At 45.0% G+C, this 18,287-nt stretch overlaps 1 protein-coding gene across 12 annotated transcripts in view; it reads left to right on the top strand.

The window, feature by feature from the left end:
• CELF4 (CUGBP Elav-like family member 4) overlaps nt 1-18,287 on the top strand; it is a 1,334,281-nt gene that overhangs the window by 816,333 nt on the left and 499,661 nt on the right. The gene's annotated exons all lie outside the window — the stretch shown is intronic.

Here is an 18,287-nt window from a genome sequence, read left to right as displayed (position 1 = left end):
ATTTTGCTGTTCCTGTCATTGCGTCCAGATATATGATACAACAAGTCACATCATACCTACTAGTCAGGACTATTGGCTTTGTCAATGGTTGTTAGCTGCATAAGGTAAATAAGCAGCAACTATGGCTTGTATATAATATTGAAAAAGCTTCCACTGAAAGCCCTGGTGACACCACGACAATGTTGCTGCCCCTGAGTTTCAAAAAGAGAGGGGTAAATCCAGAGAGAAAATGACTCTCTTTAAATGATTTTCCTTCCTCTACAATGCTCACCACGCGCACATCGATGTGCCTGCTGTCACTGCGGTCCGTAAACAAAATGGACCGTCTGTGCACAAAACAGAGCCCAATAGAGACCCGTTTTGAGGCCCCCTTAAAAAAACTGCCGGTGCTCAGACCTGGTGAGACTCGGCCCACTTAAAGCCCTGGCATTACCTATCATATCAAGGGGGCATAATGTTATTGACGAACATTGCTAGCACCCAAACGTCCCTGTGAGCCGTACACTGTGTGCATGTACAGTAGGCCGCTCCCTTCCGCTTGCCCCCTCACCCCAGTGGCCAGCATGCACTGTGGCTCCTCCCTCTTATAAAAGGGACAGGTTTTATTCACTTCATTTCAAGCCTGCACCCTGATAGGTAATAATGCAGCCCACCTTTGAGGCGGCCTAATGTGAGTTCTACACTGTGTGCCCGGACACCAGGCACACTGGGGCATAGTTTGGTCAGTATGATTAGGGGGGTGTGAGCTTCAGATTTCCCAACAATCATGCTGGGACATCTTGTTAAAACACATTATAAGAGAAGCTGGACTTGAGGGGCAGTTAAAAGAGCAAGAGAGAAGAGTGCTGATTGTTTGGGGTACTTAAAAAAACTATATTTTTCAAAGTAATCAACATTTTTTAAGGCCTTCAAAACATAGATGGGAGAGAGTGTGATTGTTTTTGTTAGTGTGGGCATGTGAAAATCCTAAAATGAAATCCGACAGACACTTCACATTACCCGAATGAAAACACTTGTACCCAACAATTTACTACAGAACACATTTTTTAGCGGGATGTACCAACCAAACTCCCCGCCTAGAGCTACGCCCCTGCCTATACAGTACATTAATCGTGCCTCCCTGCTTCTCCCAGGGGCCAGCGTGTACTTTGGCTCCTCCTCCTCATAAAAGGGACAGGTTTTATTAACTTCATTTCAAGCCTGCACCCTGATAGGTAATGATGCAGCACACCTTTGAGGCGGCCTAATGTCGGCCGTTTATCAAAGACTGGGAGCGCGTATAAATAGAACAATGTCTGCTGCGTATGATAAATGGGTGGGAACAAGAAATGCTAAGTTTCTTTTATTCTAAGCAGCATCCTCTAATAGCACCACTTAGCTCCCCTTCCCAGGTCCATGGGAATGACCCTTGAGTTTGTGTGCAGGCCCCCTTACAAAATGTGTGATCATTATTTGCTCATTAAGGGAGCCCTCACGTGGTTCCTCATGAGACATGCAGCGGTCCGTACTGGTGGGCAGAATTAGAACACCGCCCATCTCATCAGAATCGAAGCAGACTCGCTGCATCCCAGCTGACTGCATCAGTCTTTGCGGTATATGCAGTAGTACATTTGTGCCTGGATCCTCTTCATGAGGCCACTGCAGCTTGAACCCGCCATTGCCCCTGTCAGCGCTGCAAAGGACAGTAGCAACACAGCTACTAATCATAACACTGACACAAGTGTGATCATTCAGACTATTCCAGCCCCCCAAAATTATAAGAAGAGCTTGGGGGCAGGTATTAGTCATTTTAAGGTGTATTGAATTGACAAACAACTGTTGTTGTGCTTGTCTCTAAATTGAATAAACAGCACCACTATGTGGCAGACCATCTAAAGGGCCGGTTGACAATTTAGTGCTGGTGCCAAGCACCGAAAACCACCATCTCAAATTAAGCACTGGGGATATGCTTTAACTAGCTAACGTTCAGCCAACTTGGTTGTATCTATGTCAGCATCTTATCATACACTAACACAATATTGTGTGAACCCCGAATCATGATGCCACCAACACGGAGTCGAAAATGTGAGAACCTTGTTAACAATCACTCAATGGCTAACAAACTCAGTCTTTGCCGAGAACCTCTTAACTAATGCACCACAAACGCCAATGCAATGCTCCACCAAAAGACAACACATTTTGTGTGAGTCCCCATTCGATGGCACATCAATTCTAAGTGGATATTACGCAAAAGTTAAGCCATTTACCAATCAACAGCCATACACCGTGGTGCCTACTGATTTCAACGCACCGCCATCAACATATAGTTAATACTGTGTAATCCCAAATCACAGCATCATCAGATTTGATTTGATGTTGTATAATTCTTTATCTGGTACACCATGAGCACCATATCAACACTTTGCAAGTACCCAGTCAATGTCCTAACCACATTAATTAAGGTTATTGTGACTATTGTGTGAATACAATATTGTATGAACTTATCCACCAATTTGCTCCCAGTTCGACAGCTGTCCATCGGCACCAATTCAGCTTCTTATCATAACCCCTAGTGCACCTCAACTCAAAAGTTCAATAGTTTTGAGCCAGTATCATGTTAACCTCAGGTCAGTATCTTATTAACAACAAATCAATATTTTCTCAGCATCTCAACACATAGCCAACATCATGGTAAGTCCTGTGCAATACTTGATCACAGTGGTTAATTTGTGAAAACAAACAAGTGCTGGGGCTCTCGTCAGGAGGCAGCTTGCACCAGCCCATTTCTCCTGTTAGCGCTGTCTAAAACAGAACCAACTACTAACCATAAAAGTGGGAAGAGGATGTGGCATAATAACCAGAGCTGCCGACTTTGGCGCTGGGGAACCAGGTCTTTGCGTCGGCTCAACTTCCTGTGATTCTGGGCAAATCCCTTAATCTCCCCGTAAATAAATATGTCCTTAACTGGTGCTCATGGAAAGCACCAGTGTTGATGGTTAATTGCCAGTGCTGAGCACCGAAAACCACTGGCTCAAATTAAGCACTGCTTGATCACTACCAACCCAAAACAGAGTGGAGCCCAACTCAGTGTGCAATACACATTGAGCCAGTATCAAGGGCAACCGCAAAGGAATCTCCTCAGTAAAACTAAGCCAATAAAATATCACAACAGTAACTCCAAGGTTTTCCCGTTGGATATATCATAAACATGAATTACGTTATGTTACGTTACGCCGTGTTACAAGTTTTTATAGCACAGAACTCTCCAGGGAGGGTATAGTACCCCTGAAACAGGAGCTGTAAGGGCCGCGTCAGGGACTTGGCTAGGTGGAGGGCCAGGTCTTCAGTTCCTTGGAGAGAGGGGGGCAAGTGTATACACCAAGGAATAGAATCTTCCTAGACTAAAAGATTCCACAGCAAGTCACACATAGACTGGGATTTTTCTTCTGCAACGGGAAAGTCACTTAAAATATTGCACTTAAGACAAAAAAATATTTTCACTACAAAAAAAAAAACACGTGCTCAGGGCAGGGTATATAAATTGCTACTCTGCTGTTTTCCGCATACCGTAAGCTATTTGCTTTCTCCAAATTCAGAAATTCTGCTCCGCGGTGCAGTGGCTGATAACACCTCTCTCTTCATCTCTAAACCGAGTGGCCATGAAAGACGTACCCTGCAAAGCGCTGTATATCTTACTCTCGGCCATAGTTGCCGCGGCCGCCAGAGTAGAAAGGCCCCGTTAAGCCTCATTACGGCCTGGCATAAAAGGCCACATTTCAAAAGCCCCAAATTGCGTATCGTCCTTGTCCTGTCCCCGATGAAAGGGTGCCACTAGGGTGGGCAGAGATAAAGTCAGCAAACACATTTCGGTTTCTGGCGGGAGGGCTTTTAAGCTCGGAGCGATAGTGCCGGCCGCGCCATCTGCCGCATCCGAGCCCAGTAAAAATTGGATTTCACCGAACAACAGAAGAAATGCGGGGCTCGTCTCAGAAACCTGCCCTTTGATGGAGGGTACACAAAGCGCAGGCGTGAAATCTACTCGCGGAATGGGGCCGGCGTTTTAAGAACATGTGAACGACGTAATTAAACTTTACAGGGCCAGTGTGCTGACATTTACCGCCATGCTCCCTGGGGGCGGAGGGGGTCGATTTTCCTCATATAATGTCACACCTGATGTACTGAAAAGGACAAACACGCCTCAGAAGAATGTTGGTTAATATATGTAGGTGCTATCTTGCAGGCCTAACTTCTCTTTTCATTTTTAGGAACTAGCTCGTGACAGGCGATAGGTGAATGCTGCCTTTATTTTTTGCAGTTTTTATACAGCGCAAACTCTACCCAAAGGTCTTGGAGCGCTTTACAGGAGCACCAGATATGTTACACAAGGACATATTCACGTTTGCTAGGCACCAGGAGATTAAGTGATTTCCGCAGAATCACAGGATGTTGAGCCGAGGGAGACTAGAACCTGGTTCCCCAGCTCCAAAGTCAGCAGCTCTGGTTGTTATGCCACATCCACCCCCTGCTGCTAGGCAATCTGAAACTGAAAGTCATGATTGTAATGTCTACTTTCTTCTATGCCCTTTCATTCTGGCAGCTACTGCAACACAGCTAATTCTCTTGATTTGCCTCAGATCACACAATTTTTAGGTCTCCGCTGCAGACAGTTTTAGCTGTCTGTTGGCCAGACCTACTGTTTCCATTTTACATTGTGTAGGCTTTGGTTCAGCCCCTTGCTCATGATTGGATTGCTTTGTTGGCTATCTCAAGTATCTCTGCTTGATTTATGGTTTTCCTTCATATTCATGTGTTGTCCCACCCATCTTACGGTGTTGTGGTTGTTTAACATCAATCCTTCCGCTGCTGATGTGGCTTCCATTTAAGAAACTATTTTTTTCCTTTGTGTGTTTTCTTGGTCTATCCCCTGTGCGCTTCAATTTTCACCTTCCTCACCCCCTTCCTCTTTGTGTTGCTTTCTCCCTGCCTGACTCCCAGTTCTTCCGTTGCTTTCCTGCTCCCCCTTCCCACTTATTTTTTTTCATATTTCACCATCTCCACTTCTTCATTTCTCCCCCAAAGAACCGCTTTGATCTCTTTTACCTACACCTTTCCAATTTAATTTATTTTGACCTATTTCTACTTTTTGTTATCTGGCATACTATCAGTGGGCATCCATTTGAAGATTTTTTTGAGCATTTCAAAATGGCTGCTCGTGAGTGTGCATGCGCAGCCATGCTCAGCGGGATTCTTGGAATACGTTTGTAATATTTTGAGAATTTTTTTTTAAGATGATCACTGAGGATGAGCAGACATCCACTGCAGCCATTTTGAATCTGGATTTAATCAAATGCTTTTAAAGATGGCTGCCGTGGATGTGAGCTCATCCATTATGCCATCCTTAAATGACATATGTTAAAACATTACAGATACTGTATAGATCACAAGTATTTGTTCTGCTGTCAATTAACATTGGTTGAAGTGTTTATACAAATATGTAAATGCAAATAAAAACATTACACAATCATTCAAAGATGCCACCATGGGTTCACACATATACAGGGCAGCCATCTTTGAATGCATTTGTAATATTTTAATAAATCAAGATGGCTGCCGCATACACATTTGTGGCAACTATGTATCCCAAAAAACACAGTGGCAAAGCAAAGTCAATTGGTTTCACAGCCAAGACATATTGTCTTTGCCAGTGGATATCGGTTAAGTGGGAAAACCAGGATTAAAAGCCATATCCTATACATTACCAGTGAGTAGTTTGGCACTTAAACATCAACTACTGAAACACCATCCATGTTTCTATATTACATTGTTACTGCCTTATGCAACTATATATATATATATATATATATATATATATATATATATATATATATATATATTTATATATATGTATATATATATATATATATATATATGTATATATATATACATATATATAGTATATATAATATATGGCAAGTGAGGGAGAGAGAGAGATGGGAAAGAGAGCGATTGAGAGTAAACGATATATGTAGTTAATTATATATCTTTTTCAATGAGTTCCTAACTTTTGCATCTCTTCGTAAAAATGGACGCAAACTGTTGCTCCCACCCCGGCCTTGCTGTGATTGTACCCTGTAAATACCTCCTCGCTACAAGGTCTCAAACAGCGTCTTGAGAAACCCTTTCTGAAATCTTCCTTGACATGTCTCCTTGTTTGACGGCGACCGCCAGCAGCACAGGGGGGCGCGCTGGCGGAGCCAGGATCTCATGGAAATGAATCTAGTCTTTACTTTATTTCCCTCTCACCTTATGTAGAGTTGGGAATGGCGCATTCGTCACCGGCGTTCTCAGCAATGACAGACAGTAATTTTCCATTTTATTGTGATGCAGTGCCTTGGACAGAAGCACATATTGCCTGTCACGCTGCGTTCATCACCTTACGCCGCAGCGCTCAGCGCTTGTCAAACAGTGGAGTCGCTGCAGCAATACCTGGGTGTAACTCCAAGGATGTGCTGATGCGTAGGTCACATGGGCCAAATGCCTCCATGGTGCCCATGAAGGCCAATGACTGACTTGTCATTCATTCTCTAATGTAAATATCTTAACCCCTTCGATGCTTGTGACGGAATGGTTCCGTCACGAGAGCCGGTTGGGCTGTGCTTATGACGAAACCGTACCATCACGCCCACGCCCGTTATTTAGAACCTTCAGCACAGCGCGAAAATTCGCGCCGCGCTGAAGGTGTTAATATTCACCATTTACCTATCCGACAAAATGAATTATCTCATGGTATTTTAATGACTATGACTTGGCATTATTGCCTACTCTGTGGGTTGTTAACAGTAGGTAACATCATTTGCAGAAGGGCATTAACTTCTGATAATTGCCCAGGTCACCGTCATGGCCTTAAGCCAGTGATAAGGGCTCATATTCAGGGGATGGGAAATTACAAGCTTTTACATCCGACATTAGGTGAGTGATGAGGCTAACCAGGGTTGGATTGGGATTAAAAATCGGCCCGGGCATGCAAAAAAAATGTGGCCCATATTTGCATATTGTCTTTCCTTAAAACACTGCTTGGACGAAGTTGTATAAACACCTGAAAACAAGAGAGGCCCCTCCTGCTCAGGCCCCTTGCCTTCTCTCAGTATGCACACATTTATTGGCAGGCCCAGCGAGAGAAAGGGAGCGACATCTCTGTCTGTTGATAAAAGGGAGGTAATGGACGCCCATCTGCCTCTAGAAAGGCCCCTCAGGGCCCCAGTGGTCCGCTAGCGACATCTGAACACACCAGACACATCCCAAATCGTCCCCAGGCTGCCAAAATAGCAGTCCACAGCTGGAACTTCGATACCGGCCCCTCTGCCATTTCCTGAGTGCCCGCCTTACCAATCCGACCCTGAGGCTAACACTTCTCTTACTACTCTCAATAAACACAGGCAATAAACACATCCACCGTCTCTGTGTGCTTCATGTCCTGGACACAGGACCTCAAAGCATGCAAACAACAGTAGTTGGTGCCAGGAATCATGCATTCTGATCTAAGCATTCCATTTAATTTGGATTTATTGCCTACAATTGTGGGCAATATTAGCTGTTAATGCCCCAATCTAATTATGGGCCCGAACTGCAGGCAATGACCCAAAATGAGGGAAGGTAATTAACAGCCATCATTGTCCTGCATGTAAGGGCATTAACTATTCACCCGCTTATTCCAGGGTAAAAAAGCGGAATTGGGGTGATGAACCGGTACTCACTGCTAACTGAAAGCAGCAGCTTCTGCTGCAAGGAAAAGAGAGTGAAAAAATGAAGTCATTTAAACAATGATTAGAACATTGGAATGCTGGGAGCTCCGTTGAAGACAATGGAGTGCCCCCTGCTTCTACGGGCCGTTAAAGGCCCACAGAGCAACATTCCATTCTTTTACAAAGGCCTCTTGGAGCTCAAGGGGATTTAAATCCCCTCGAGCTACGAGAAGCATTTGTTTTATTTGTTAGAACATTCTGCCTTCTCGTGGCAGAATGTTCTCATAGCCTTATTGAGAGTAAACGATATATGTAGTTAATTATATATCTTTTTCAATGAGTTCCTAACTTTTGCATCTCTTCGTAAAAATGGACGCAAACTGTTGCTCCCACCCCGGCCTTGCTGTGATTGTACCCTGTAAATACCTCCTCGCTACAAGGTCTCAAACAGCGTCTTGAGAAACCGTTGAAGACAATGGAGTGCCCCCTGCTTCTACGGGCCGTTAAAGGCCCACAGAGCAACATTCCATTCTTTTACAAAGGCCTCTTGGAGCTCAAGGGGATTTAAATCCCCTCGAGCTACGAGAAGCATTTGTTTTATTTGTTAGAACATTCTGCCTTCTCGTGGCAGAATGTTCTCATAGCCTTATAACCCTTTGTAGCAGGGCTATATCAGCTATCAAAGTCCCGTCCCTTCTTAAAGTCTCTCGCCTTCGGCTCGGGCCTTTAACGCGGGAGCAGGCTGTTAATAGACGGTATAGCCCAAAATGGCGTGCTATAAGGTTATAGTCTTTTTTTCTAGCCTCATGGCCATTTGACTTGTGTTAGGCCTCAGAGAAGTGAAGGCCATCACTGTAGAAGAGAGCTGCTTACCTTTCAACCGTGGGATGCAGGAACGGAAGGTCAGAGCTGATAGCAACATGTATCTTTCAAACAGTACTCCTAGACACCTGCAACTGTTGTAGGTGTGCAGAAGTGCTCTTAGAGACATTTCAGAATTTAAAACTTTCACTCAGATAAAGAATTAAACCCATTTTTCTGATTTATAAACTAGTTGGGGAACCAAGACCTACATTTTAGAAAGGAAATGATGGGTGGGAGCTGTCTGACCACTCAAAACCATCACGTATGAAAACTAAAACAATAATGTACACTACAGCATGATGACATGGTATTGGTAATGGCTTACCAGATCTTTGTTTGAAATAAAACATGAGATATGTTTTTAATGTAGACAGTCTCAAAGCCTAGAGGAAGCTTTATAGGAGAAAAGCATGTCTGAGGATAAGTTTGTCAAATTTGAATTCATTGAAAAATGTAATGAAGTGATAATCCAGTGTATCAACCACATTTGATGCCAGAACACACCATTTCAGGCATTTGCTGTGGTTGGTCCTTGGTTTGTGTGCTGAAAGATCTTGATTGGTTCATAGTCAAGCCTCGTGTCCAATCAACTTATAAGGTCATGAAGGCATATTTTGAAGAAACAGTCTGTCTCCGACACCAGACAAATCCGCAGAGAAATGCATGTTACGTTTAAGCAGTGCCAAATAAAATGAAAGTTAAGAATTATATAAAATAACATTAGCAAACCAATATAGAGAAATCGATTTAAATGTACTGAGGAGAAAAGCCACAAAAATAGTCACCGTTGGATAGTGGGATCCAGAGATGGGATTCTTTTAAGTTTTAGGGTAAAAAGCACCAAAAAAGGACCAAATGGAAGTCACAGTTTGTGGTTGACTAGGGCCTTTGCGTAATTTCAGGTTGACTGCAAAGGAGTGGAGGCTTGAAAGCAAGCCGGTTTACTCACCCGATGAATCCCTAAGCATCCTCTTTAGACCTGATGACGCGGCATGCTTATGTTTCTCCAATGATAGGAAGTTGGACTATGTAGAATGTATTGCTACAGCCCTGAGTCCTCAACCGCTGGAAGGTAATTATCCTATAAACCTCCAAATATTCAGGAAGGCGTTTTCCACTGGCATTCCCTTAAGCTTCCCATTTACACTTTCAGGGATGTCACTGAAACCCTGACATATTTGTCCATGTTAGTGTATTGGGATCTTATGATGCTCCTACCACGATGAAAAAAACGTCTATAAGAAGTGGTTTTAAATGATGCATATTCATCCTGCTGGTTTCAGGCATTCTGGTTTGGGCGTCTTAAGTAGTTCACAGTTTCATAACCCAAGTACAGTGTGATTGTGACTCATTAGGGGAAGAAAGGACAAAGCTAAGGCGACAAGTCAACGAGACACCAGGGTCTCCCGCCGCTTTGACCTTGGCATTTATTGAAGAGTACGTCTTGGTGCTTGTTCAGAGTCAATTTCAGCTCACTTGTCTATTTTGTCATTTATGTATTTCCGTATTTATTTATTCATTAAACATTTTTATAAAGCCATAACTTGCTTCAGTCATGAAGCTGGTAAATGTGACAGGAGTGTTTAGCTCTTTGTTTTATTCGATGTACCTTCGCGAGAAATTAAACCGTATAACACCCCGAATAGCTTGGCTGGTTGATTCATGGCCCAACAAATTCTCAAGGCAAATAACTTATTTTGCCCTAAATAACAGATTTCTGTACATCCTTTGATGACACCATCCATTTGTCTTCGCTGATCATGCCCAATCCGTCTGTAATACCGCGCGGCTCGATGCGACTGTGTGTAGACATCTGAGCTCTCCATTAATCCGCGAGGTACAGGGGAGTAGGAACGAGTATCACTGCGGCTGGCGGGATTCCTGAACTATGGAGTAGGATAAGATAAGAAATTCCAAAGCATTGGGCGCCCTGTTATGCAGCACTGCATACTCACTAGAATACTGCTTTAGGGGCGTGGTCTGAGAGTACTGATGCGAAAAAGCAAGTCAAAGAGAGTAAAATAATGATAGAGATGTGTGTCAGAGTATTAATACGGCGGAAGGATGGGCTCTGAGTATTTGACCGGAAGAGTAGCATTACAAGCGAGCAGTGGCCGGGAACTAATTCTGCAGGGTTACGGTGACAGAACACGCCTACTCAAGGATGGTAGGACCTGAGTGGTAATTAATGGGAATGATACTGGGTAATAATGCTACAGGGAGTATTAATGTAGGATAGCTTTGGCAGAGGGAGTTTGTAGAAGTGTGCCAAGTACAAACCAGTGATATAATGCTAGGGGCAGTGGTCACTAACCCAGACCCAGACCAGAACACAGCAGTAATGCTACTAAATGACGCAAACACCTTGCACCGTTGTGTTTGTGACTACAGCAGCGATGCTTCAGGCTGGCATAGAAATGACACCAATAAAGGGGCCGGCTTCAGAAGAGCAAAGATAGCGCAGGATGGTTTGGCGCTATAAGTACTCATGCAGCACGGCGTGGAGGTAGCAGTGATAATGCAGTGCGGGGCGTAGACAACAGCACCATTGCAGGATGGTGTTGAACTATCAGGAATGGTGCATGATTCCATGAGCATAGCAGTATTAGTGCACTGTGGCACTAGGACAGTGGTGGTGTTGTAGTGTGCCACAGAGATCGCAGGATTCTGTGACACTAGGACAGTGGTGATATTGCAGCAGAACACAGTGTTAAGTACTCGTGCACAGTGGCGCTAAGATAGTGGTGATATTGTAGCATAGCTCAGAGAAAGGAGTGTTAGTGCAAGAAGGCATAGTAGTCATTGTGCAGGATGGTCTGTGTGCAGCAACTGTACCGCAGGACGCCTGGAGATTGCAACAACAATTCAGGATGCTATTAGCAGGGCACAAGTCCTAAAAAAAGAAGTGGGGGAACGCTGACGTCACGACAGGAAGTGACGTCACGAAAGGTGGCTTGCACCATCAGACTCATTGCCTCCCCTCGCTCACCCCTTAAATGCAATTGCATCAGAGAAGCCAGCGCGTGAGCAGTTTTCTGAATGAGCTCCGATCTCGCCCCAGAGAGGCCAAAGAGTGAATGTGTGGCTCCAGTTGCTCCAGTTATCGAGCTCCCGGTAAAATAAGTGGGGGGACGCCATCCACCTCCTTGGTACCCTCACTCGAGCCCTGGCTACTAGTATAGTATCAATTCCACAGTATACCCTGGAAGTAGTTGTAACGGTTGAGAAGCATGTTATAATAGTGAAACACTGACAAACATCATAGGTGTCGCAGCAATAATGCAGGACACCATTAATATGAAGAAATAGTGCACAATCGTGACGATAGAAGCGATTGTGCATGATGGTGCAGTGACAGCAGTAGTGTATTGAGACTCCCTGTGTGGTCTCAATAAATGCACAGGGAGGCCTGAATGTAGCAGTAGTGATACCTTGGGTAGATATTCATAATGTGGTGATATCGTAGGGCGGTGGGCATGTAGCGGCAATCTTACAAGATGCCAGGCAGGGCGCAGTAATGGCATCATATTGGGTGGAGTAACAATACTATTGTAGGATGGCATATATACTGGTGCCGCAGAATAACATGAGGCCTGCAGGAACCATGCAGGTTGGTAAGAGGGAAGCAGAAGGAATCCTGGAAGACATGAAGATAGCAATGATACTACTGTATGAATGAAGAAGTAACACAGCAGGGTATCAGGAGTACAGCGGCAGCACCTCAGGGTGGCATAAACATAACTGTAACACCGCAGGATGGCACTAATCATGCTGTAAACCATAGGCTTACAGGATTGTAACGACAATACCTCAGGATGGCTCATATATAGCAATAATACAACAGGATGGCACGAGTCTAGCTATAATACCAGAGGGTTACATGAATGTAGTGGCAATACTTCAAGATGGCACAAATATATCTGTAATACCACGAGGATGGCACAAAGCTAGCTGTAATACGACAGATAGCACGAATCTAGCTGTAATATCATCGGCTCACATGAATGTAGTGGCAACACCTTAGAATGGCTCAAATATAACTGTAATACCGCAAGATGGCACACATCTAGCTGTAATATGACAGATGGCACACATCTAGCTGTAATACCATAGGCTTACATGAATGTAGTGGTAATACTTCAAGATGGCACACATATTGCTGTAATACCACAGGATGGCACAAATCTAGCTGTAATACGACAGATGGCACGAATCTATCTGTAATACCATAGGCTTACATGAATGTAGTGGCAATATCTAAGACTGGCTCGAATATAGCTGTAATACCACATGATGTCGCACATCGAGCTGTAATACTGAAGAAGCACACAAACCCAGCTGTAATACTATAGAATGGCACAGGAAACGCGGTAATGCGTTAAGATGGCACAGAAGTGGCATTCATAATCATAAGGGGCACCGCCGAGCAGCAGCAGTGCTCACTCCACAAAAGGGCGTGGATTACACGCCCGTGTCACGCATGTTCTCACTCGTGACATTGCGCGCAGACACGCGGGCCTTTCTTCCCGCCTTGGTACCACGGCACGTGCTCTCCCCGCTCCCGCGCGGCCGGCAGCTGTTCCGGGGCCCAACTTCGAATCCAATTTGCAGCAAGATTACATTTCTCCTTCATGTGTAGATAGAAACACAAACTGATTATACGCACCAATCCAGATTTAGTGTCGTGAATATTCTAATAAAGGTAATTTGAATGCATTTGGGAACTCGGGAGCCCTTGAACTTTTGCATTGTGGAGTGTCTTCCATCAGTTTGAATATTAATGAAGCCAGACGGATTGATCGAATTACCTCGAGGAGCCACCAGGCACAAATACTTTCCTCCGGTTCGCTTTATTGCCGTTGCATTTACCTGTCTCGAAACTTGATAATGCGGGGAGCCTTCCGCCTGAGAAAGAGCCGTAAAACGACGCCCTTTGTCCCCACATTAATTCGCATTTGTATATTGAAAGCGGTGTTTATTCATTCCCTCTCTGCACTATGATAATGGCAGAGAGTTTACAGGCAGAAATAAAAGGCTCTGGATGGAGGAATCGTTTTAAAGGTCATTTTTCGATAGCCCTATCAGGGAGCCGTCCTGATGAGATGTTAGAGAGCGCGGGTCCTGGATGCTTGGTTTCATCACGAGGAAGGATATTAAAGGAGGAAGACAAAAAATAGGTTTTTTTGTTCTCTGGCATCACTCGGGATCCATTTAGGCCCTCGTTAGTATTCTGACCATAAATGTGGTAATAATATATGCGGCACTACCACACATATTTTTTCGGAGATCAACCTTCTTCAGGACAAATCCTGGCAGAATTTGACTTCGGAAATCAATGGTGTGGAAACTGCTACGGACATTTGAGTGGTAACCCTGATCTACCTGGTAATTCCTTTCTTATAGGGGAAAAGGTGTAACACCCCTGTAATCTTCCTTCCGATCCCTTCCATAGTGTTAATAGAGCCTTACAGCCCGCCATGGCCGACTATAACGGCTATTAAAGGCCCACTCCCGCGTTAAAGGCCCAATGCGAAGGCCTTTAACAAGGGAGAGGGTCTTTAATAGCCGGTATTGCCCAGCTACGAAGGGATATAAGGCTATTAGAACATTCTGTCACTAGAGGGCAGAATGTTCTAACAAATAAACCCAAGGGGATTTATATTTCCTCGAGCTCCAGAAGGCCTTTGTGAAAACATTGAAATGTTGCTTTGTGGGCCTTTACCGGCCTGTATAGGCATTGAGCACTCCATTGTCTGCAATGGAGTGCTCCACATTCAAATGTTCTAATTTGGAATACAAAATGATCGCATGGGTAGCTCCACAGTGCCAAAATGAGAACCTTGACTTTAAAAACATTTTTTTTAAATTCATGATACTTGCAACTAAGTCTTATCATCCCAAGGTGCTTGTTAATTTTGTTTGTCAGTTAGTATTGGTTGTGCATGACATGCTGTCCCAAATTGCCCACTTATTGAAAAATGGAACGCCCTCAGACTCTATAACAAGTTTCATAGTTAGAGGAGAAATCACCCATTAATTGCCTGTGAATCCACCTGGGAATCTACCTGAGATTTTTCCCGTGAACCCACCAGGGAATCTGCCCATGTATTCACCTTTGAATCCTCCAATTATTCCCCCTGTGAATCTATATGTAAATCCATCTGTGAATAAACCTATTAATTCTCCTATGAATCCGCCTGTGAGTTTACCTGTGAATCAATAAATCAATGAATCAGGAGTTTGTATAGTGCAACCACTCACCCGTGAGGGTCTCAAGGCGCTAAATCAACATGTGATGCTGCCTAGGAATCCACTTGTGAATCTACCTCTGAATCCATCTTTTGATTTATCTGTAAGTCTGCATTTGAATCTACCAGCAAATCCTCCAATGATCCATCTGCAAATCTCTCTGTGACTCCTATGAATTCACCTATCAATACACTTGTGAATCCATCTGTGATTCCTCCTATAAATCCATATATGGCTCTGCCTCTCCACTCTCCATGACAAAGCAGGTCAACGCCGTCTCCTCCTCCTGCTTCAACACGCTCTGCATGCTTTGCAGGATCTTCAAGTGGATCCCCACCAAAACTAGAAGGACGGTCATCCAAGCCCTCGTCAGCAGTAGACTGGACTACGCCAACGCACTCTACGCAGGAGCCTCGGCCAAACTTCTGACACGACTCCAACGCTTACAGAACGCCTCCACACGCCTGATCCTCGACATCCCCTGCCGCAGCCACATCACACCCCACCTGAAAGACCTGCACTGGTTCCCATCAACAAGAGGATAACCTTCAAGCTCCTCACCCACGCACACAAGGCACTCCACGACACGGGACCAGCATACCTCAACAGACGACTAGGCCTCTACACCCCCGCCCGCCAGCTCCGCTCAGCAGACCACGCCCTCGCCATCGTCCCCCACATCCGAAAAGGGACCACCGGCGGCAGATCATTCTCCCACCTTGCCGCCAAGACATGGAACACCCTCCCTATTCGCCTCAGACAAACCGAAGACCTTCTAACCTTCAGGAGACTCCTCAAGACCTGGCTCTTTAAACAGTAGCAGCTCCCTCCCCCCCAGCGCCTTGAGACCCTCACGGGTATGTAGTGCACTTTACAAATGCTATGACTGATTGATTGCCTGTGAATCCACCTGTGAATCCGCATGTGAATCTACCTGCAAGTTTATTTATGAATCCACCCGTCAATCTGCATGAGAATACGTCTGTGAATCCGTCTGTGAATCCGTCTGTGAATCTACCTGTGAATCCACCTGCACAGGATGGTGGATGAAATTTCACTGCGCCCCAAGCTTCTATTTATGCCTGCTTAGTTTACAGTCTGTAAAAGGTGCTGACTACCTACTTTTATTTAGGGATATGGCCCATATTCCCATTTGTGTCCGCGCTATTTCTCGTCTGTCACTGTCTGTGTTAGACGTGGCAACCACAGTCGCATTCCACACATGCCCAGGCACAGACCAGCTGCTGGTACCTGATTCCTATTCCAATCCACCCCTTCTGTAATACTGCTTTAGGAGGGGCTTAACGCCATGCAAATGATAGACAGGCTTTTCCTGTGAGCCTGGCCAAAGTTACTCACAAAGGCGCAGAGTCAAAGAGGAACTTGGGTAGTTAACTAACTGTGTCACTTAGGAAGTGACGTGCATTTAGTGTAACCCAAGACCAGGGGCGTAACGCAGGCCCCGGCAGCTCCTGCGGTACAGTGGGCCCCCTCACTCATCAAAGGGCCCCATTTAGCCCAAGGTAATTAAATATCTGTGAGTTATGGAAAACTCAGGGGGCCCTCATCACGGCTTAATTTGCAAAAAACTTAGGGGCATATTATCAAGACAGGCGATAAAAATACGCTGTTTTAGCGGCCGAAAACTGCTGCTAAAACGGTGATAATGGGCTTGATAATATGCTCAATGGAATTCCAATTGAAGCCCATGCTAAATGTAAAGGAAATCTAACATGGGCTTCAATTGGAATTCCATAGAGCATATTATCAAGCCCATTATCGCCGTTTTAGCTGCAGTTTTTTGCTGCTAAAAACTGTGATAATTATATTGCCTGTCTTAATAATATGCCCCCAAGTGCCAGGGCTCTCGTCAGGAGGCCACTGCAGCGTGCACCTCACTTGCCCCGCCATGCCGCCAATGATAGTAACAACACAAGTAGTAACCATCAAATGCCTACAAGTGTGACAATTCAGACTATTTCAGGCCGCCACAGCTATAAGAATGGCTTGGGCGGCAGATAATAGAAATTTTCAATGTATATTGAGGTCATAATTAACTGTTGTGGTCATCTCTAAATTAATCAGACAGCACCACCTTGTGGCAGGCCAACACAAGTGCAGGTGTTGACAACTCTTTAAGTGCGCCCGTCGGCCAACGGCCGTGGCGAGCACTACCTCAGTAGTGCTGCGCACATCCGTTCACCGACACGGTCCCGCCTGCGCAATAGAACGCCCGTACCGCAGCGGAATTGCTGCCGCGGTAAACGGGTTAAATGCCGGTCACCGGAAACCACTGGCTCAAATTAAGCACCGCCCCTCACCACATTCTGCAGGAGGGCCCCGTCATATTGTGCTACGCGACTGTCCACTACCGGCCCCGGTGTGGGAAGTAGCACTTAGGCTCGAATACAAGAACCCTCCTCACAGGCTGTGCCTTGCGTAGAGGCCGCCAAACCATCTCCAAACACAGGCCTCAAACAGCTGCTTGTCTTCTTCAGAAGTTTCGAAATCAGCCTACAGGTGTCTTTCCTCCAGTGTGTTTTTATGTGTTTTTTTCCGTTTCGCGCCTTTAGTTCTGTGATTTCTGCTCTCGGCAGTGCCGGAACCGCACAGTCCTCCAAGGACTTGGGGTGGTTTTATACATGCGCCGTTTCTGCTTCAAAGGGTCTTAGATAGTTTTGTGGAAAGTAAACTGTGGTAAACCTAAAGGAAGAGTTATCCAATACACCCGCTGCTCCAAATATGTGTCTGTCATCAGCAAGTCATCAAAGAGGGGTGCAGGAGCCATTTATGGTTCAATGGTACGATCCATGAACCCCTTTCTATACCACCTCCCTCTCTCTTTCTTCTCTCCCTTTCACACGCTCTCTCATTCTCTCTCTCATTCATTCTCCTCTCTTCCTCTTTCTCTGTCTCTCTCTCTATTTTTTTCTCTCTCTCTCCCTCCCTTTCCCGCTTTCTCTCTCCCCTCTATCTCTCTCTCTTTCATTCTTCTGCCTTGTCCTCTTTTTCTGCCTACTCTGTCCTTTGTCCTTCCCTCCCTCATCCTAGCACCCCATTCTAATTTTCAGTTTTTCTTTTACATGTTCTTGCTTCTCTTTCTCTCTATCAGCCCACTCTCACTTTCTCTTCACTCTCGCTCACTCCATTTTTCACTGATATCGCCTCTCTTCTTTTCCTCTCCCCACTCTCACCCTGTACTCTTCCCTCTTTAACACATATCTCCTCTCTTCATTTTCCCTCCCCACTATCACCCGATACTCTTCTGTCTTTCACACATCTCTCCTCTCTTCTTTCCTCCTCCTCACTCTCACCCTTAATTCTTCTCTCTTTCTCACATCTCTCCTCTCTTCTTTTCCTCCTCCCTCACTCTCTACGCCTTAATTCTTCTCTCTTTCTCACATCTCTCCCTCTCTTCTTTTTCCTCCTCCTCACTCTCACCCTTAATTTCTT

The sequence above is a fragment of the Lissotriton vulgaris genome, chromosome 3_1 (assembly GCF_964263255.1).
Source record: "Lissotriton vulgaris chromosome 3_1, aLisVul1.2, whole genome shotgun sequence".
Taxonomy (NCBI): Eukaryota; Metazoa; Chordata; class Amphibia; order Caudata; family Salamandridae; genus Lissotriton; species Lissotriton vulgaris.
The sequence above is the reverse complement of the archived record's forward strand: the minus strand, read 5'-3'. Positions and strand labels throughout refer to the sequence as shown.